Here is a 22,879-nt window from a genome sequence, read left to right on the forward strand (position 1 = left end):
TATCTTTAATTGAAGGATATATATATATCTCTATATATGTATTTCTATAGAGATATATATATTTATATATAATCATTTCTTTTAGATTTAGTGTGCTCCTATCATTTAGGATTTGGTAGCAAGTCTTGCAAAATTTATAGACAAAGTGAAGTGAATGAGGAACTGACAAATAAGAATTAAATGCTTAAAATATTTTCAGGAGTAAAATACCAATATCTGGCTAAGTAGACTATAGAAATACAACTCCCTGTGTGTCAAAATACAAATTTCACAACTGCAGTTCTCTGAATGGTGTGAAAAAAAAAATGCTGTGCTGAATTAAATTACCTTTGTAAAATACTAAAATAAGCAACATTAGTAAATTGTAGGGTCATGGGTCAAAGGTAGTTTTTATTTTTCATGGAATATTTCACTTATTTGTTTTAAAGTATTGTTAATAAAGCCCAAATTATCATTTAATTCTAACTTGACAACTGGAAAAAATTGCTTGGCTTTCTAATGATATTTAGGTTCCTAATTCATTTCTAGAGTTCATCTACCAAAATGAAGTGCAGTAATTCCTTGTACCACCCACTTCGTTTGGCAAAACTGTGATGTATTTTCTCCCCACAGTCACACCAGAACTGTTTAGTGCAATGTACAAAACGAAGTGTTATAGTGCAGTGTTTCCCAATTTACTGTTAAGCCAGGCAGGCCATATATCTAACATCTTCTTTTCTAAGGAACACACACTGAAGTACAAATGACACATTGTTCATACACATTGTTCTTATCCCTGTGTTATCTCAGTAGTAATGAGGAAAAAGGTAATGGAGTATTTATATTGCAGTACAATAAACTAGCAATGAAAGGACTATTTTTTATAAATTTATTTGTTATACGAGGGACTTTATGTAATTTTAACGAATGGTTTATAGGACAGTAGTGAATAAGCCCCCCTAACTATTATCTTTCCTTGATTTAAACCTAAATGGAATCAATTGACTGTTTTACATGACCTCCACTAAGGCAAATGCATAAAGCCTAAGACAGGCACAGGAGCAAATTGCCTGGGTTTGAAATCTTGCTCTACCACTATGAGCCTTATAACTCATGGCAATTTCCTCAACCTCCTAAATTTTATTTAGTAAGCTATAAAGTAAGGTTAAATCAATTCCTACTTGTTAATATCATTGTGAATATTAAATGAGGTAACATATGTAGAACACTTAGCAAGACATGACACAGTAAAAATATACTAAATGTTAAGTATTATTGTTATTGTGTATAAAGTGAGGAAATTAAAAGGTGACTAGGATATATTCCATGCTCTTAAGAAATGTATTGCCTAGTTATATTAAGAAACATTATTCTAAATGTGATCTCAAGCCAAGAAAAGGATGTCCTTGACTCCCAAAATATTTAAAAACTAATTAACTAACATTTAAGAGTCAGGAGATGTCAGTCGATGATGTAATTTCTCATTTTTCTTTGAAACTCAGAAGATCTAGGAAGGACATTGGGGGACTGTGCAGGGCTGTCTCCTTCTAGCATGGTTTCCTTTACTCATCTATGTTACCTGTCTGAACCTCACCAACATAGAGTTTTCTGCTCTTGGTCTAGATTGGGGCACAATGACCAACAAATAATTTCTAGATAAAGCAATAGGTCTTGTAAGAATGCTGTCTCCATGGTGGTATTGGAGCATAAGAGAGAAAAATAGAACTCCTTCTTTCAAGGAAATTATAATTAGAGAAAAATAAGTAAAAATCATAACACAAGGTTTGTATCATATCTTCCTAAAAATGTATATATCATATTCATCATGCTCAAATCAAACAAAATAATACATTTACTTTTGTCTTCATTTAGGAAGATATTTGTTACGAAAGAATAAGTTGAGAAAGTTGGGCATGTTAGAACGTTTATTCTACATTGTTGAGGGGAATCAACAATAGCACAACTTCTTTTTCATAAATATACAGATGCATGTGCATGTGTTGTAATTGTTTGACATATGTCTTTATTTTTGTTTCCATTTTATTCTTATACATGGAGCTCAGTACTAAATAATTTGGGAAATTATTTAGAAAAAATAAATCTTTTGTAAATAGTCAACATATACTGTGTCTAAATTCTCTCTTGTTATTCTTTAATGATAATTGGCTAGAGTTTTAACAAGACATGTCAAGCTGTAAGTACAAAGAAAAGATATAATTTGCAAGTTCATGAAGAGTTTAGAAAGTTTCATTATGTATTTATTACAATAAACGTATGGTCCATTCTTCTGTACTATCTAACTATACTATCAGTTCATAAATGTACTGAATAACAAACTAAAAGTTATTAATCTAAAACAAAGTAGCACAGTACCTTTAATCTTAAAACTGTAAATGCAACCTTCTTAACCTTCTTAGCCTGAATTTCTATTCAGTTCTTTGTTTCCTCCAGTATCAAATCTTGCAACCAATTAAACAGCTTCAAACAGTTTTCTCTCAGCTAGTTATCTTTCTGCTCTTCAATTTTCATGATTCTCATTTTTTTCCTTTTCTTCATCTCTGAGCACTCTCTTTTATCTGTGTGCCCTGTCATGTATACCTTTTCTTGTTTTCACTTATCCTTTTTCACCTTTCTTCTCTGGTGTTCAGGAAGAGAGGCCGGAATTGACCTGGGCATATAGGCAAGTTTGAAAACTCTGTCCTAAAGCTTACTGAAGTAGCCCTTTTACTTTTAAATACTTCTTATAGTCCCCACCCCCACAAAAGGAAACATTACCTCCCTTTGGAGATCTACTTATCTCACAAGGAACAAAGGAAAAGAATGTTGACTTTTTAATGGATCTTTTGTTGTTTTATATTTTTATGTTTTGATGGAAATTCTTAAATTTAATATTTATATTCACTGTCCCACAACCCAGGAAACAATTTTGTCTGGCTGTTGTTCATTTTAGATCTTCATTTTTCTAATACTTACTAAAAGGGAGACTAGTGGGAGAAGAAGTGAGTAGAATTAGTAACTTCCAGAGTGTGTATGCCAGCGGATTGGTCAGGCCATGCTGGCTGCTGGGCAGTTCTGCCATGCTGCCTAAGGGTCTGTGTGCCTCTGAGCATGTCTCACCCTATCTCTCTCTGAGGGTAATGCTCCACAAGCTTCGCCACCCTGCCACACACGCTCTCATCAGGTTTCCTTTACTGAGAGGTTGATTCCAGAAGAAGCAGAATACAAAAAAGTTAGCACAGAAGGAAGAGGAACTAAGACGTAGACGAGCTGGGTCACAGGATGGCAAGACTAGACTAAGGGTCAACAAATAACCCTGTGACAGCGAGTTCTGAAAAACGACCACTGTGGTTGATGAGATCCATTCAACTGTGAGAGCTACTAGTGTAGTCCACCTGGGCTTCCAGTTCACTATTAGTCTGGTTCAGGTGGCTGCCAAGATGACCATTTTGTTTCCCTTTCTAGCCTATCTTCTTTCTTTTCTTTTAAATTGTAAGCCCTTTTACAAAAGGTAACTTGAGCTATACCTGTTTTTGATATTAGATATATGACTGAGGCCTAGTTAAATAACAACATCTGGGGATAGTGAAATGAGAAAGAATTCCCATAGTTGAAGTGACTAAAGGAAAGATGAGAGATTTTACCATTACCTTGATTTGATGCAAATGATGATACCAGTGGGTACTTAAGTAATCACTTTATGATCCTGGTTTTATTGAGTTTTGAAGCATTTTCAAGTTCTCTACAATTGCATTATTATTATAAATTTTGAAAGATGAATCTAATATTTGTAGTTGTAGGACTATTCTAAAGACAGTGATCTATTTAAGCAAATTGAAAATTAAAGCAATTTAAGAATCATATTGTAATGTGAATGATAATATTGTGGTTATGCTAAAAATAGTGTAGGGCTACTGACTATGATTAATATGAAAAGTAAACATAAATCTTATATTCACATTACTGTATCTCTCTATTTTTCTTTTTATTTCATAGCATTTAAGGAAGTATTATGAAAATCATTAATTACAAAGTGACTACAAACTTCATTCATATACTAATATCATAGGCCTAAAGATCAGTCAATGTTATGAATGGATTATAGAAAAAAAACTTTTAAAATGAGAGAAATTAACATATTTAATTTCTGTAGGTTAAACTTATTCTTAGCCCTGAATTGAATCATCACCTTGATTTTTCCAGATCACAACCGTAATTTAGAAAATGAGATAGCAGTTTGGTGATTTAACAAGAAATTTTTTGAGACATTCTCCTCTGTGTGTTTTTAAAGTCCAGAATTGTTTCTAAGATTTCTATAGATTTCATATATTACTGAGACCCTTTTATGTTTAAACTAAATAATCTCTATAATTTTCTAATCATTCTGTGCTAATTTGTAGTTTGACATACATATTAGGAATTTGAATTTGAATTTCTGCCAATTTTTATTTAACATCTTTATGAAAGCTTGCCACTTTGTTAAACATGGTCAGGAAATAGATTTTAAAAATTAAAAGATCACTGTTTCTGAACATTGGATGTAGGGAACACTGCCCTGCATTGTCATTTTACATAGAGAAAACTAATGAGGCTAGTAAGAAATGTTATCTGTTTTATTAGAATTTTTTAAACAAGCAAAACAGCTGGAAAAACAAAGTTAGTCGGCTGGCTTCCATTTTCCATTGCTTTTTGCCCTTTAAATTCAGATTTCTTCTTGTTCATGACCACATGTTCACCACACACAGACTCCTTGGCTTGTAACTTTAAGCCACATGGAGATTAAATACCATTACTAAAGACTAGTTTAGTAAAAGTTTAACTAAAATAAGTGGCACTTTCAAAGAGAATGTGGATTTATGGAAGCTGTGTGTGTGTGTGTGTGTGTGTGTGTGTGTGTGTGTGTGTGTGTGTGCGTGTGTGTGCGTGTTGGGATAAATCAGTAAGGAAGAAATTAGGCTGTGGTGGTTGGCTTGGATGTCATTAGTGATTTAGTCATGCTTTATGTTGCACTCCTATTTCTTACAGCCTAATTTCAGTAAAATGCTAAGTGGCATCCTGGTGACCAGAAAGAATATGTATCCCATTTCTATATTTAGAATCAGAATTTTATTGCTGAAAGAAAAATTAGACATCATTTAATCTGGCCTTTTTGTATTGTAGCCGAGGCCCAAAGACATTAAGCATCTTGGCTATGAGACAGAGTAACTGGAGCCTGGGCATATTTGACACCTGTCCACAGCATTTCCACATCATTATCACTCTTTTTTCTACCTGTCCACTAAGGAGTGTATGGAGAAATTGGAAATGCAGTTTGAAGGATGATAGGAGAGAGGATAAGAGTGGATCCAGTCAGGCTTTAAAGAAACATAATCTTAAAAGGTAAATTGAGGTGTGAATTGGGAGAGTTTTGCGACAACAAACAACAATTAGTTGATTTTTAAAAATGCCTACTGTTCACAGTTAGTTTCCGAAAGGAGAAGAAAAGAGCATTTATAGTCATATGCCTCCAAAAAGCCATTAAATGCTAATTAGCTGGGATCAGAGAGGGTCCAAATCCCTCTATTTTGGAGGCATGCTCTTTAGGAAAATATGTGAATTTTGTTTTAAAGAAAAAAAATCTGTTGGTAGAAGCATGCATCCATGACTTCTGGATTTCTGAAAAATTCTCATAATCATTGTGAGAAAAATTTTTGGAAGATTTAATTCTAATAAACATTCTACTGAAATGACAATGTGAAATAACTGCACAACACATGAAGAACCACTTATATTCTGCTTTATTCGGGAGACATGAGTTTTATCTTTAAATTGCACAATGCAAGTCTAATTTATGCTTTTTTATATACTTTACCAATAGCGGCCACTACATTTAAATAAGAAAAATAGTATATTCTAATACAATCTCTTACGCAGCTGCCAAAATTAAAATTGTAATTCACAATATTAAGGAACTAATCTGAAGTATTTGTGTTGTCTACCAAGGGAAGAATTATTTCATGGTTGTACTATAAAGTGGATATTTATTTTATAAAAATGGCAAACATAGGTTATCTTTGGGATGTAGGGTTAGTTTTCTCAGCAATCATGTGTGAGAAAAGTTAAAACTCAGTGAATTATAGCAATAGTATTAAAAGTAGAGAAATGTCTTCAGTTACCGTTCTGCCATGATACAGTATAAAATTCTTGTAACTTTTTAAGGTTTTGTTTACATTTTTAAAAATGTTTGACTGTTTAATAATAGCTGAAAGATAATTTGTTAATTTTTTTGATGAGGTAGTCTTTCTTTTGTTTTCAGGAATTGATATACCTTGGAAATATATTTAATATATTTCCCTAAGTTATTCATATAATCCCAGCTCTGGTGTCTACAAAACATAGGGTAAAAATGAACACAAAATACACAATGGTACATATCAATATGATACCCCCCTCCCTCAGCCTTTCAACATATTTTCTAGTTAAAAAAATTCTGATTGAGAACCTACCATGTTTAAGACATATTTTCTGTATTATGCAGAATATCGGTAAATGACTTTGCTTATTACCAGGAATTTAAAATCACATAAGGAGATAACAAGAATAATAAACTTAACAATGGATAGTGTTAATGATTAATGTTACAGGCTATAAAGGTAAGGAAAAAATGAAAGAGGGGATGTTAATTTGAATTTTACCTGAAGAGTACAGTCTAAGAACATATAGCCAAGAAAGAAGGTAGAGAGTGTATCTGTGATAAAGCAGTGATATCAGCTTTCCAACTTGTAATGTTTGAGTCTAAGACATCATGTGATGGATTTGAACAATGTTGATTACAGAGATTAGGATGAAATGGGACTGGAAAAACTAACCTGGCTAATGTGTTGTCCAAATGATGAGGCAAGTTGCCGTGGCAAGGCAGTTTGTCGGAGTTCAAGTTTTCATGAGGTTGAAGTACAACTTTAGGCTGTCTAGTGCAGCACCATTTCCACCTTCCATTCTTTTCTGAAGAATAGGAAAATACTCTAAGAATAGTCAATGCCCTATATTCCTTTAGAATAAAATCACAAGAAACGTAATCATTTATTGTTAAAGCAATGAAAAATAGAGGGAAAAAATCATAAAATAACTGCATAGTCTAAACTGTAACAGAGGAGTCAGTTATTCAGAGTGGGAGTTTAGTTAGAAACTTGAATAGATGGAGAGCAAAGTACGTACCCTCGAATCCTTAGAAATGCCTTTTTAGATGCATGTTAGATAACATGTTTTTGAAGAATCTGTATTTGTGAAAAATGATCTAGTGGCCTGTATTCTTAACTGAAAAAAATATTGGAGTATCTGTTGTGTCTCTTAGGTGTAGGAAACTCTGTCTTATTCTTTTTTTTCCCCTTGGTTTAAAAGCTTTTTAGCGTATCATTTTCCTACAATGTCTAGGACCGACTTCTGTCTCCCTTTTTAGACAATGTACACACTCAATCACAGTTAAGAAGCAGAGAATCTACAATAAGAAGTAGAGAATCATATGAAAAGAAGAAAATATCACGACTGTTTTTGGAATATCGTTTATGTATTCCTAAGAAAATAATCTACATAACTCTGCAGGATATAGATGACTTTAGTACTCGAATAATAAAAAAGACACACATTAACTATTAAGATGCAGAATCATCTCTCTAAATACATTTCATTAATCTGTACTCTCTCATAAAATCATTGATAAGTACTCAACTTTTAGCTATGAAAGACTACAGAGAACTGAAAGATAAATTAAATGTCCAAGTGATCTTAGTCAATTTGTGAAGCAGTAGCTTGCTGTCTCCTATAAAGAGACTATCTACAGAAGTCAATGATTTTGTATGTGATCCTAAGATTCTACCATTATGTAAAGAGTGATTGCAACACTGTTTCTAAATGAAGCAGCCTATAACTAATGAGAATAAGTAGAGGAATATATATTTTTTAAGACATTAATTATTTTCAGATTTATGGGGAGTGTGTTATCCTATGCATATGGTAGGTACTTCTAGAAGAATCAGAGGAAAAAAATAAGTTTTCCTAGTTGATCATTCTAGTTTGAATTTCACAATTTTTAATGCTTTTTACATTCAAGAGTAAATGTCACGGTAATACCATTTTCTAGTTAGCATGGGGAAATAATCTTTCTTAGGGAAAGTATAATAGTTTAATTATCTGGAGAATGTATTTTAGTTAAGAGTGTGAAATTACTAGTCCTCGTAGTTTTACTTTTTTTCTAGTTTGATTTTGACTATTATATTTAGCAGAAAAGGTAAAATATTTTCCCTAGGACTCAAGAAAATAATTTGCTTATTTTTGTTTGTTCATTAAAGAAATTTGGTATTTCTCTTTGAAATATTTTTATCAATTGATTTCTCTCATATATTAAAATGATAAATCCTTTAAAACAAAAAAGTGTGAAACAGAACCATATTTATGTCTTCTTGTTTTTCATTACTTTTTTGTTCTTTTCCTCATTCCCATTCCTCTGTATAAATTCCCAATTATTTGAAGATTTTTGATGTGTGTGTAATTGATAGTATCCATTTATCAAAATTTAGGGAGACTAGAGAAGATAAGCTGGCCCTATAGGCTATTGCTACTACAGAAACAGTAGAGATATCATGGAAAAGTGAGGTTAAGGAGGAAGAGTGGTTGGACTCTCTCTGCAACAGATTGTGCACAATGAGGAGGGACACATATCAGGAGTTTGGGCTCAAAAAAGGTTGCAGAGGAAAGATGGCAGAAGGGCTTCAGTGGCTGATGAGATCCCTTTTGCCTCATTCATTGACCATCTGTAAATTAGCTAAGCATCACAAAATGCTGAGTATGTCCAAAATATTTTTAGAAACCAGCAGAAGGGTGGACCATTCAAGGCCCTATGTCATATGAGGCAGAAGGATGCAGACTGCTCTTAACTGAGAGATGAAACAGAGAAAAGCACAAGGGAGTTAGACATGGAATTCCTGGGAGACTTTTAATTATATCAAGCCCTTCGTTTAAGGAGGCATCAGGTAACATACAGATTACATGTGCTTCCCAAAGATAATACCCTAAAGGTCATAAAATAATAGCATTGTTATGAATTAATGCACCTATTTGACACATAGAACATTTGAGTGTTGTTTTTCATGTTGAAGAAAGTGAAAATATGCTAATAATATCATGTGGTCTAAAACAGTATTTAAAGAAAGGAAAACTTGCCAGAATCTGAACTTTCTCTTTAGAGATGTTTCTCTGACACTGAGCTCTTCGTTCTTCTTCGGTATTTTTGAAACTCTATGAACTATATAGCTCATTATGTGCCAGTCTAGCTGCGGAAAGCTCAGTCACCACTGAACATGTGTATTACAGCCAGATTTAAAAAGCAGAAAGTATATATAATAAAATAACTAGGCCAAACCTCAAGTAAGGCAACTTCTGTCATTTTTGAGCCTTCAAATTTGGTTTTTTAGAAGCGGTTTCCAAAGTTTACTTTACCCAAGTGCCCTTTCGAGATTTTATTTTCTATACTCACTTTCACTTTTCTTTATATGCCTTTAACCTTGTCTTCATCTTTTCATTGAGCTTCATGATCTGTAGAAAGGGTACTGCAAGGAAAGGGAGAGACATCTTCAGACGCTTGGAAGACCCTCAGCTTTCTTCCGGAAATATTTTCCATATCGGCTGCTGAAGATATACAAATAAAAGCAAGCTTTCTTTTCTCTTGCCCTTGATTGAGCCATGGTAAAATTTTATCCAAAAGTGACAGCAACAAATGTTAGATATTTATGTATTCAAAATGTGATAGATTCAATTGAACAAGTGCCCAGATTGTCAGACAACAGACTTTTTAGCTACAATGTCAGTGCCTTCAATATGTTGGACTTCTGAAAACAAATGTTTTTCTCTTAACACACATCTAATCTGATTCACTTCTGCACATTTTAATTAGTTTTTCCAATTAAGAGAACAATAGACTACATATAAGAAAGGCAAACATCTAAAAACTGAATAATATGGCTGCTAAATTTGCTTAAAGCTGCAAAAAGTATAATTTGAATGATTTTTTGCCCACTCCCATTCCATCTGCTTGACCTGAGTGAATTAGTTCATTATGATTATGTTATTAAAAATTGTAATAGATGAAGAAAAAAGATTTATATTGTTAGGTATAATTTAGGGGAGTGCTACAAATGAATCCTTTTTTCTTTTTGCAATATATGAGGTGTCATCATTTCTAGCATCATATTTATGTTTAAATAACTACATCTCTGCCTTTAAAACATGGCATTCTATTTAGAAATGTATACAATTACTTTGATTTGCATTTATATTACCTAAAATAACATATATTTTTACTAATAATGTGTAAGAAATTTGTAACCATACTTCTTTGAGAAGACTATATTTTAAAGGTTAAACTAAATTATAATTTAGAACCTATGTAACAGGTATCTTAAGTCCACCACAGGGATGTGTGGTAATACAAGAAAGAGGAAAATGAAACTGTCTATGTTAAAAAGAAATGATGAATAATAATTAGTTGCAGATTTATTCATAACATAAAAAGTTGATTCTATATAGGTATACATGATTAGGAATAATGTAACGTAGTTCTAGTTTTAATTTTACTAGTGCCTATTTCTTTAAACTTCGCAATCTTTCTTTCTGTCATATCTAAATGAAAATTATAATAAATACCATTTGTCAAAAAGAGTATTGTGAGATCAAATGAAAAAAGACACTTATTTTTGTAATATAAAATTCAAAACATATTGCAAATATAAGTTCAAATCAAAATGAGTTTTAGCATTAAACTATGAGACAAAATACTGCATACTTTATCTCTTTAATTATACAAAAATTTCTTTAATGTGGTTATCAATATTTTACATGTGTATTATATCTAAGCATAATCAGAACCAATTCAAAGATTCTCATACTTTTGAGACACGAAACAGAAGTAATGGCATAGACAAAATTTCCGACATTTAAGAATGATACCAGATCTTCCTCATCTTTTGTTAATTGCAATATAGCTGTCCAATGTATATCTCCTTCCTTTTAGATGTCTCTACTACATTAGTATTGTGAACTTAGTGTACATATCAATAATCTCGTATCAACTACAAAATTCTTCCTTTTAAAATGTTCTACTGCATTCATCTCTGGAACCGTTTCTGACTTTTTAAGTTTAAATGAGGGAAATGCCAGGAGACATCTTTCTAAAATATTTTTTTTATTTCACAATGTATAAATTTGTTAATATTTAAAACATGTAGAGCATTCTTCAGGCAAATAGCATTAATCTATATAACTGTCTTCTGAACAACATTTTTTATATAGACTATTTACTATTGATAAACTAAAATCAAAGTTTTTCTCATTGAGATGTCTAAAATAACATTAAAAGCCTCCATACTAGACTACATTAAACATGTAAATATTCCTTGAGAGATATGGATGTATTTGAAGTCTTTTAAAGATTTTTTTCCATGATATGCAATTGTTAGTAGGTATTCAGTCTCAATTACTCTTTTTACTTAGGGTACACAGTACTTTCAATTTACGTAATAAGTCTATGTTATAATTAACTCTAAGAAATGTAAAAACTGTAACCAGTATAACCAAAAATAACTGGTTTGACAGATTGAAGGTAATATTCTTTCATCTTTGCCTTGAGGCTAATGTACTGTTTAATACTGTAATTTGTTAGACATTCTACTAATGCTTTGATTTGGGGATATGATTCGTCCATCTAATCTTGGTTTAGGGAGTTGAATCATCAATTTAATCTTTCTGCTTTATTCTAAATGCAGTATATTTACAAAGATAGAATCATAGTGAGAGGCATTCAAAAAACTCAGCTATAAAGTTTCCATGGGTTACTTTTTTCTATTTGTTGACTTTTGTTTCCTCATACTATCTGTTATACCAAATTGAAATAATCGTTTTGGATACTATCTAAAAAATTGTAAGCTTAGTCTGTTTAGATATTTGGTAACTCTGTCCATTTAAAACTTCATGAACATTTGAAATAAAGATTTCATGTGAGAAAATTTTAATTTACTGACGTATCATGCCTTAAATTTTAGATCTGTTCTATAAAATCACATAGCTACGTTAAAATACAAGTCTTCATGGGATATATTAATTTAATCTGCATATGTAAGCAAGCACTGAGAGACTGAAAATACATGCCCTAGTTTAATTAACCTTACCTAGCAGTGATTTCACAGATGCGCGCGCTCGCGTGCACACACACATACACACACACAAACATGCACACACACACTTATGGATCTTACTGTCTGTTGTGGATGAGAGAAAAAGTTATCAATATTTGTTACCTGGGAATATTCTAATTCTTTTTTCATTGAGATGTAAATAGTCCTTAAGAAGTTTAATATCCAACTACATACACACTCAGCTGAGCCTTTTTCATAAATGCGTGGACATATGAATACATGCTGCATATACAATAAAAGTTTATTACACAAATGCCAGCTGAGAAGCACTTTAGCAGATATTATAAATAAACTCACAAAAGTAAAAAAAAATAGTTTTGATATGTGTAAAGCTATAATTAATTAATTTGATAACTGGTCTTTGCTATTAGATGGGATCTTCAACAGGAGATGCATTCACTAGTGATTAACTATCTTGAATTAGTTTGAATAGATAATGTGAGTATGCTCTAGACTCAGTAGAATCTTACAAAAAACACAGCTGCTCTAACATCTCAAGGGGGACCACTGAAACTAAAAAATCAATATGTCATCAGCAGGTTTGTTGTAATAGATGCTTAGCACAGCAGGTTTGTATAAACTAATAGCTCACTAGGCAATGACAAGACATTTAGATTAAAGGACTTCACAGGCAGAATCATTGGGGCAGCAAGGCATTCAAATATATAAATGCGGTATGTTTTGGCGGGGAGTGTCGGCCACAGTTCAAAGGTACTTATGCTGGGATATAGTATTGATAACAGATTTTAACAAAACAAATTTACATGAGTGTAACAATCACTTTGAATTAACTCATGTATTCAAAACTCTTATCATCAAAGAGCTGTTAAAATTTTTACTTTTAACAGTAAAACAATTTTACTTTTTATATAAATTCACAAATGTATAGGTTCTTTAAAAATGCAAAAATTCTTCTTTACACAATTGATCTAGGAATCAAAGAGAGAACAATGAAAGAAGAACTATGTTCCAAATGTCTGCAAACAGAAAAAGAAATTATATTGCAGACATCAGATGATATTCTGCTTTAGATATAATACATCGGAGGAAATTCTGAATTGCAAAATATTAAAGCAGTTAATAGATTTAATTATAAGAATTGTCTTCTTTGTCTCATTCTAAAGAGAAATGTTATCACAAAACTATAATCTTATGAAAGCTTACAACTGAAATGATTTCATAAAAAGAATGACTTTAACTCAATCGTAAAATATTTTACTCATACCTGTGGGAATCAAAAATTTCCTTAGAAGGCTTTTTTTAAGGGCATCTGATCAGTGTTTTCTTTTTTTTTTAAATTCATACACTGGCCTTAATGTTGTTTATTCTCTTTATTCTCCAGTTCTTTACACAGTTTTCCTATATAGTCAACATGTTATTACAACCTGGTTTGTGATGTGTCATCACAGTCTTATGACCTTTATGCAGAAATTTATGGTGTACATCCAAGCAGTAATAAACACATGAAGAAATTCTTCTACAGAGAAACAAAGTCTCTTCAATATTTCTGCTGAACATGTGGCTACAGTTTACATCTTGGTCCCCTTGCAACAGCTTCTATGAAAAACAATGCCACTGCTTGTATGAGTGGAATGCTTATGTTCTCACATCAACACTTTCCCCCACGGCTGCAGTTCTCTGCCTGGCTTGTCTGTTTAGATGGTTGGGAAATATTTACTGCTCATCTTCACTATAGAATCGTTCATGCAAAAGTCTACAAAACACAGGTTTCATTCATTTTTTTTAACATATTGGAACATAGTTGTATTTTTTTAAAATCAGATATTCTTACTGCAAATTTCATGTTTGAAAATTTAGTTAATAAGGCCTCAAATTTTTGTAGCAAATACATAGAGTCTAGTTATGCAGTTAAAAGTCTTCTAAGGTAGTCAAAAAAACTCTGCCTTGATTCTTTCACTAACAGCTTTATGATCTTGGACCAATCTCAATTCTCTTGTGTATAAAATGTAGAAATTCAAATGGGTTATATATCTAAAATATTTGACATACATCTTTTAAGAGAAATCAGTGAATTGAATATGTGAAAATTTACTTATTTATATCCATATATAAAATTAGGGATAAATTTCTTTTGCTTATAATGTTTTTATGACTATAAAGTGAAAATGGGCTTACTAATAGAGTTAAAATTCTAAACTAATAAAATTCAAGTGTTCTTTTTTACTGAAATTTCTGCTCACAAAATGGCCATGACACTGACTTTAACCCTAGAGATTAGTGTATGACTCCTTGCATTTACCACAGTGTCTCACATTTATTATTGACTCTAAAAACATTTCTTATAGGAAATTGTGACTACTAAGTGAAAATGAAAAGTGAATGATGATTTTTGCAAATTATGATTAGTTGGTGGTATGAGTTAATTTTATCAACATCTTGGGTCTTTTCCTCGTGGTTTAAAGATGTGCTTTGATACTATGAAGGACTACAGAGGAGTGAATCATTGTACTTTTGAAACATGTCTTAAGGCAAATTGTGAGCCTTTTTTGTGTCCAGGGTGGGATGCACAACAAGAAGCATGCATGAGTCATAGGACAAAAACACAAAAGGTCATTCCAAAGAGAGGGTGGTGACCTTAAGTCTGAGTATGCAAAATTGAATTGGGTGTGAGGGGGTCAAATATGTGGTGACAGTAAAAGATATGGCTATGGGAGGTGAACGCACAGCGTAAATATATATATGCCTTACTGTTAAAGTGTACAGCTGAAACTTATTGGATTTCATTAACCAATGTCACCATAAAAAAGTAAATTAATAAATTAATAAGGAGTTTAAATCTACGGTCATGCCACCCTGAACAAGCCTGATCCCGTCTGATCTCAGAAGCTGAGCAGGGTCAGGCCTGGTTAGTACTTGGATGGGAGATCACCTAGGAAGACCAGGTGCTGTAGGCGTAAAAAATAAAAAATAAGGGATTGTAAACTGACAAGGTCCTTGCAATCTGTGGGGTCAACCAAAGGTTGCCTCGCCCAAAAAATAAAAAAAGAATTGAGGAAGTGAGTAGCCTTTCCAAAAGTTCATATAATGCGGGTAAAAACAATTTTTTTGTGTGTGCATTGTATTATACAATTACTTTTATTTGATATTCCAAGTGAGTTACCTCTGATTCAGTTTGAAACTGTCCCAGAACAGACAGGGTCCAAACACAGATCTTCCTGGGCCTACTTCTGCATTTTGTGATCTGGAAAAAAGGGGCATACTAAGGTGTGTGCTTCTGCCCTCTGAGATGTAAAACAAACCTGAATTCCATATGTGCTGTGGTGTACTAACTTGCTTAGGCCCTTTTAATTTTGGAAAGAGGCTGTAGGTTAACATTTGTTAACTTGTATATATTGTATTGATTGCTAAAAAAAGAAGTACCTAGCATATTAACAAATACTTGAGATTTGTAATTATAAATATTATAATAGTAAAACATGGAAGAAGTCATTAAAACTAATTCACCTGATGAAAGAGAATTTCTGTGTCAAGGAATGTCATGCCATGGAATTCTCATTCTTTTACTTCAGGTGTGTTTACCATCATTCCTTCCTGTTATATGAATGGGTTTAGGTAAATGTCACTTTCTGATTGGAGTCTCCTCTTCAGGACCTTTTCTTTTTTAAAAAAAAATTCATATGTGTATGCCCATTTTTATATGGAAACAGTCCAAATTAAACATTTATGTATAAAAGTTTTCCAGATAACTCTGAGTTCTATTGGATGTCTTTACTATATTAAAAGATTTGAACCAAAAAAAAAAAAAAGGAAAAAAGAATATATCCAATTAAAACAAGGAAAGAACTCTTGAACCCAGCCATGCATACAAGAAAAATAAATTGTTTGAAGTGAGACATGAGGTAATCCTGACTCCTCGGGGGAAGCCATACTAATCTGGCTGCTGACACGCCTGTTCTAGATGAAATGTTTCATTGACATTGGTACTTAACAAATCACCAAATGTTCAATGACTACCTACTACGAGTCAAGAGCTCTATTAAATGGCTGTTTTGTATGATTGTATTTTAGCAAATATGTAAATTATGAGGCATAGTTGGCAGGATAAAATACCAGAAAAAAAATGCATTTTCTAAAAGTCCCAGGGTGTATTGCATTTCAAGCCAATAAGATACCTTCCAGAAAATGAGGTGTGTGTTCATAGACATGATTAGCACATCTCCTTTTATAAATTGAGATTATTTGAGATTTTGAGGGGGAGCATTTTAGTGGTCTAATCCATACAGTATTGAATCAGTAGCATTTGGAGAACTAGGTGTAATAATGCTGTACTATCAGTATAATGACTAAAGTCAACTGTGATTATAGTTTTTTTCATATGGTCACAGGGAATTTTGTACAGTATACATGACCTTTAAAATAACACAGTCACTTCTTGCTTGCCTAAATGTTTCTATATGCTATATATTTTCCTTTATTGGTATATTTATGTTTTATTTAAATGTAATGCATTCTAAAATATTTATTCTTATATTAAATGAACATAACCACATAAGTAGTTCATGATTATTTTCCAGTAAACAATATTTGTATCTATGATTCTCAGCAAGCTTTCTTTGTTACTACAAATTTCATGTGGCTTGACATTTTCCCTTCTCACTGCCTTTACATTAATGCACTGGCCGATTAGTTGTTTTTAGATCTCAGTAGGTTGTCTCCACAGCGGCAAAATGAATCTAATTCTCTAATCTTATTTCAATTCATTGCTAGTACTGCTGCTGCTGCTGCTGCTGTGAAGCCAATTTTAAGTGCAGATAATGGTTTCCCTGATTACTAGGACAAACACCATATGTAGGAGGGGTTTGATTTTTCCATACTATAAAAGATAAGCTCTGGGAGAATGTACTAACTATAGCATTCAATTTTCTAAGGAATTGCACAGGCAAAACTCCTCCAATGATGTCAAAACTTGCCTATTATTCTTGTAAGCAATAAATAAAATTCAGGATACACTCAGAGGAAATAATCTATTTCCTTGGAACCTGGTGCAGCTATGTTAGTGGTAGTTCATCACAAAGCACATTTTAAATTTTTCCTTGATATCTTTACAGATTGTTTTTGACTATATTGAAATGACACGTGATTAGCTAAGAAACTATATGAGCAATATTTGCGTTTCCTTCAGAAGAATAATCAGTTGGTCTTCTTGTTAACTTCTTAGATAAAAGGACTGATACACTTGAGACTGTGTGGTGTGTGTATATGTGTTTCCTTTATAAATAACAAAAATTAAAAAGAAAACCACTCAAGCAAGAATTTTTATGGTGGAAGATTATTCTTTAACAGAAACAGCCCTGTACATCCTAGTGATCAAATTAACCTTAGTTGTTTATCATCGAAGGTATAATTCCATAAGAATGCTTATTATTGAATATTTACAATGCAAGGAACTTCCTTAGAAGACATGCAGATTCATTTCTCACTATAGTATGATCTACTTTTAGATAAGGTTATTATTTATAACTAGAGATCATGAGTGAATATTTCAAGTGCATTTTGCACACAATACACTGAAGGACACAGAACTTTTGAAAGATTTCTATAAATTATGTAGCATGTATTTCTAGGAAAGGAACTACCATGATTTTGAAATACAGTAAATCACCACAACATTATTCAAATTTACTCATTTTTTTAACAGATACTTATTAGTTAGCACTTATTATGTGCCAGATACTTTTATAGGCACTCAGAATACATCAATGAACAGAACAAATGCTCCTACCATAGTGGCCCATACATTCTTATGGAAGGAGACAGATAAAAAAGAGAAAACATGCCATGTAAATAAATCATCAGTACTATGGAAAATAAAAAGTGGAATAATGGTGTTCTGCAGGAATGGGAGAGGGAAGGGTGAAGTATTAAACTGATAGTTAGGGTAGGTTTCTTTGAGACTGTGAGATTTGAGCAGAGACTTGAAGGAGATGAAGGATAACTGAGGGGATATCTGTGGGAAGAGCATTCTAGACAGGAAAGACCCAGAGCAAAGGCCCGAAGGTATGAGGGAGCATTCCTGGATTATCTATGAAGAAGGCAGGTGGGGCTGAAGTGGAGTGGTGAGAAATAGAATAGTAAGGGATCAAGTCCAAAAGATATTGGATTGATGAGGGGTTGGTGCAGATCTCCTTAGGCAGTACTGTGATTAACCTCCTACAAAGAGAAGAACTAGACGTTCTGTAAACTGGATAGGGGAGCTTTATAAGCCTTTCGACCCAAGGTCACTCTGAATTAGATTTGACTATGTGTTCAAGCTCATTTCAAATACCAACTAACCTCTTTGTGGTTTGCCTTCTATTATTATACTCCATATTAGTGTTTTATACTATGGTTTTAGATAAAAACATTTACATATATATAAATTAAAATATATACATATACATAGCTAAGTACCATGAATAATTTAAAAATATATGACTTGAAAGGGGTTTTCACAAAGTGTTTTATGAGTTTGGAATCTGTGCTCCTTTGCCTCTTTTTCCTTCTGTAGCATCTTAAGAGCACAATCAGGTGCCTGCAATCTTGCTGCAGCCATATTTCACTGCCTCTTGCCCTCTTGACTGAAAAGGACCAAGTGTCCCTCTTCCTAAGGCTATTTGATTCCTTGAGCTCTGGAGTTCCACATCTTTTATGAAGGAACTTTTTTCCATCATTTATTGTTTCTCTCCTGTATCTCCAGCAAAACCTCTTAAATAACCTTTTCTATTAATACATGCTGAGATGTATACCATCATTAAAAAATTCCTTCCTAGGTCCAATTTCCTAGCAGTGCCTACCATCTTCTGTTCAGTACCAAGCTTTTTAGATACATTTCTGTATTTGCTGTCTGCACATCCTCTTCTTCCCTTCGATCTTCAGCACTCTGCAATTGGGATTCTTCTCCCATTACTTCATTGAAGAGTCACCTGCCTCTTTACTGCTACATTAAAATATTTTGCATTCTTTATCTGATTTGATCTCTTTATAACTTTTGACATGATGGAACACTTTTCTCCTTGAAAATAATTTCTTTAGCTTTAATGGCAACATTGTTCCAAGTCATTTCTTACCTCTTCGGTAACTTCTTTATAATCTTTTTCAAATTCCTACTGTGCCTACTAAATAACAATGTCCCTAGGGTCACTCAACACTTTGGGCGATCTCATCCCTCAGAAGGCTTCCATTACCATTTTCATGCTATGAGTCTTACTGGATGTAACTCCAGTTGAGGTTCCCATGAACTCAATGTTCTCACATACAACCATGTACTAGACACCAATATGAAAATCTATATCCCATGGACACCCTCAAAATCAAGATGTCTAACTCTGAACACCACTTACTCCTTCTCTCAAACTCCTTTCTCTTCTTTGTCCTGTATCTAGTAAATGGCAGCCCTATAAACCCAGTGTCCAGGCTAAGAACTTGAACTCCAATCTTTATTTTAGAGCAGTTTTAGATTCACAGCATAGTTGAGAGTAATGTATGGAGATTTCGTATATACTTCTTGCCCCCACACATTCATAGCCTCCCCCATTATCAACATCCCCCACCAGAGGATACATTTATTACAACCGATGAACCTACATTGACACATCATTATCACCCAAATTTTATAGTTTACATTAAAGTTTACTCTTGATGTTGTACATTTGATGGGTTAGGACAAGCATACAATGACATTTATCCATCACTGTAGTATCATACAGAATAGTTTCTCCGATAGACACTATTCTTGATTCTTTTTCACCACTCTCCTATGCAATCGATTACTTTTGTCTTTTATAGCTTACAACATAGATCTTCCTAAATTACCTGAGTATTCCATTGTCAATTGTTATAAAATATATTCATTTTTATTCTCTAGAACTTAAAACAACTACAATAAATTCCATTGTAAAAATAAAATTTATATTATTAAATTTGAATAAAGAATATAAATTTTAAACTTGTCGTTACAAAAACGCTAACCAAAGGTGTGATTTAGGTTGAAAGATAATACTTTCACCCTTAGTGGGAATTCATTACATAGGATCTATTGAGAGGAATTTTGCCTTCTTTCAATCATATTGCTTCCAACTGTACTGCATCCAATCTCACCCATCATAAATTATCTCTTACATTTCAAAATTTGCAAAATTAATTTGGGGAAAAATTTAAAATACAAAATACACTGTTATAATCAATTTTCTTATCAATGCAGAAGACTACATGGGAAAATATACGTAAATATGAAATCGCTAAAACTGTATAAAGATGGAATTTAATTTTAAGAACAGAAGAAAACAGGGTGAATGTGTTTTTTTGTGTGTTCCATCTGTCAATTCATAAATATATTTAAAGAGAAATATAGTTAAAATACTGTTTGAAACATCAGTGGCCATTATCACCAAATGGCATAAAAAACATTGAGACAAGATTAGATGAGGGAGTGTATGGTAATTAAAATTGATTTAAAAAATAAAAATTTTTCAGTATAAGGGGGAGTGTTTCTGATGAAGTTAAAGAACTTTAGGTTACAAAGAGCTTGGCAGTTGGAAGAGAATGAGAAAAATATTCCAAATTTGAGAAAGAATTCAGTAGGGCATGACTAACAAATGTCATAACTGAGAATACATAATAAATTAGGACACTTGTTAAAAATTAACAAATTTTAATTGAGAGTGAATAATGCATGTTTCCTATGATATATTTTAAATTTTGTAACTGTGTATGATCAATATATACTCATTATTTTGCCACGGTCTTTCCCCAAGATAACTAGCTGCTTCAGACTTTACAAGGCTGGCTTAGAAACACACTCTAGTATGTCAGAAAAGTAGTCTCCACTACTTATAGCTAGCGAGTGGCCATCTAACATGACAGATGGCTCCCTGCCTGTCACGGCAGCTTGTGGGACAAAGCTGAATGTCATCACCACTGGGATATAATTATTGCAATCTCTTGGGTCCAGTTTGGCGTGACCCTGAAAGCAATTTTCCGGGCACTGCTGAGAGCAATGCAATGATGGAAAGAGCAAAGAAATGAGAGCTTTTCGAGACCAGCAGCATTTTCATTTTACTGACAAGTGTTTTTCACACTGCTCAAGAATAAGTATTTTGCATGTTACAAATCAAATTGACAAGGAATTGAAAATTAGTGGGACTTTGAGGGTAGCCTAACATATATTATCAAATGTCTTTTATTTATATTGTCTAAGGAGCTATTCAATGATCAAAATAATTTTGAAAAATATTTTTAATGATTAACAAACAGTATCCTTTATATTTCAGTTGTTGGCTAAATTTAATAATGATCTCTTATATTTTGAGACATACATTGTAAATCACCACCAAAATTCATTTCAATCTTTAAAGCAACCCTATAAGTTAGATACTGTTATTAGTTCCTATTTACAGATGGGGTGAATAAGGCACAGAGAGGTTAGTTATGGCACAAAACAAGTGGTATATCCAAGGCCCAAACCAAACCATCTGCTTTCAGAGTCCCTGCTCTTAATCATTTGACTTCTCTCTGTGCCACCTTCTGTATTTCTTTAAAATGCTCAACCTATGTGTGTAACATGGTAGCACCTATAAAGATTATGGAGCTTGATAATAAAAACATATATAAGAAAATCTAAGGTTCCAAAGATATAATTTCATTAAAGAAATTATTAATATATAAATTGATGAAACATAAATTTCTCCCCAGGAAGGTGCACACACACACACACACACACACACAAAACAGGGGCTGAAATAATTTTTATTACTAAAAAAATTATCAGAAAGGTATGTTTCCATATGGCTTTTATTGGGGGAATTTATAAAAATGATTTTTTTTCTGACTTATGAAAAGCACAGACATTTCTCTTATATGTGAGGAAAAGCAGCTGAAATTTGTGTTGCTGATAATAGTTAAGAACTGAGCACTGTGTATGTATTATCTCATTTAATCTTCACAATAGCCCATGAGGAAGCTGCTGTTTATTACAAGTTCATTTTATAGATGAAGAAACAGAGAGAGAAGTTAAATTACTTGCCCATGGTCTTTTAAATAATTCATAGAACAAGGGAGCACCTGTGCTATAAAAACAATTGCTTATAATGTGGATATAATTCTGATAATCTTAAAGATCTGCCTATTCTGATCAATTGATCAACAGGCAAAGGGTTACTGAGAGCCTGGATAACGTGAGGGAAGCACTTAAGAAATTGTAAATTCTTTAAATGACATTGCTAGTTCTGACATTTTTCTTGTCAGATGGGCAGGAGCTGTCAGTTCTAGGTGGTCAGAGTAGTAGGTAAGTTCAGGTCCTTAAGAAATTTACAGTCTAGTCTAGTTAATTAAACTATGGATTATAAATTCTTGGTGTAAACAAATAGTACCATAAGAGCCTGAGCGGGCGATTGTGATCTGGGGATACTTCCCACTTATGTCTCCACTCTGCAGAAGGGGCTGTGAGGTAGATCTCAGGGGCAGAAAATGTAAGGTGCGAGTGGGAAGGAGGGCGTTCTGATTGGGAAAAGCAGGCACGAATACAAAGTTTATGTGTGATACACTTGAGGGCTGGAGGAGGCAGAGAGTGGTGGCCATTTTAACAGGAGCTTCTACTCTTGCCCCTTACAGTCTATTTTCCACACAATAACCAGTTACCTTTTAAAAACATATAGGCGAGTATGTTTTTAAACATACCACAATTT

General features: G+C 32.9%; 1 protein-coding gene and 1 pseudogene across 2 annotated transcripts in view; both read left to right on the forward strand.

The window, feature by feature from the left end:
• SEMA3C (semaphorin 3C) overlaps positions 1-22,879 on the forward strand; it is a 158,920-nt gene that overhangs the window by 19,246 nt on the left and 116,795 nt on the right. The gene's annotated exons all lie outside the window — the stretch shown is intronic.
• Positions 14,994-15,112, forward strand: LOC112474046 (annotated as a pseudogene).

Source organism: Pteropus alecto, unplaced genomic scaffold, assembly GCF_000325575.1.
Source record: "Pteropus alecto unplaced genomic scaffold, ASM32557v1 scaffold69, whole genome shotgun sequence".
Lineage (NCBI taxonomy): Eukaryota > Metazoa > Chordata > Mammalia > Chiroptera > Pteropodidae > Pteropus > Pteropus alecto.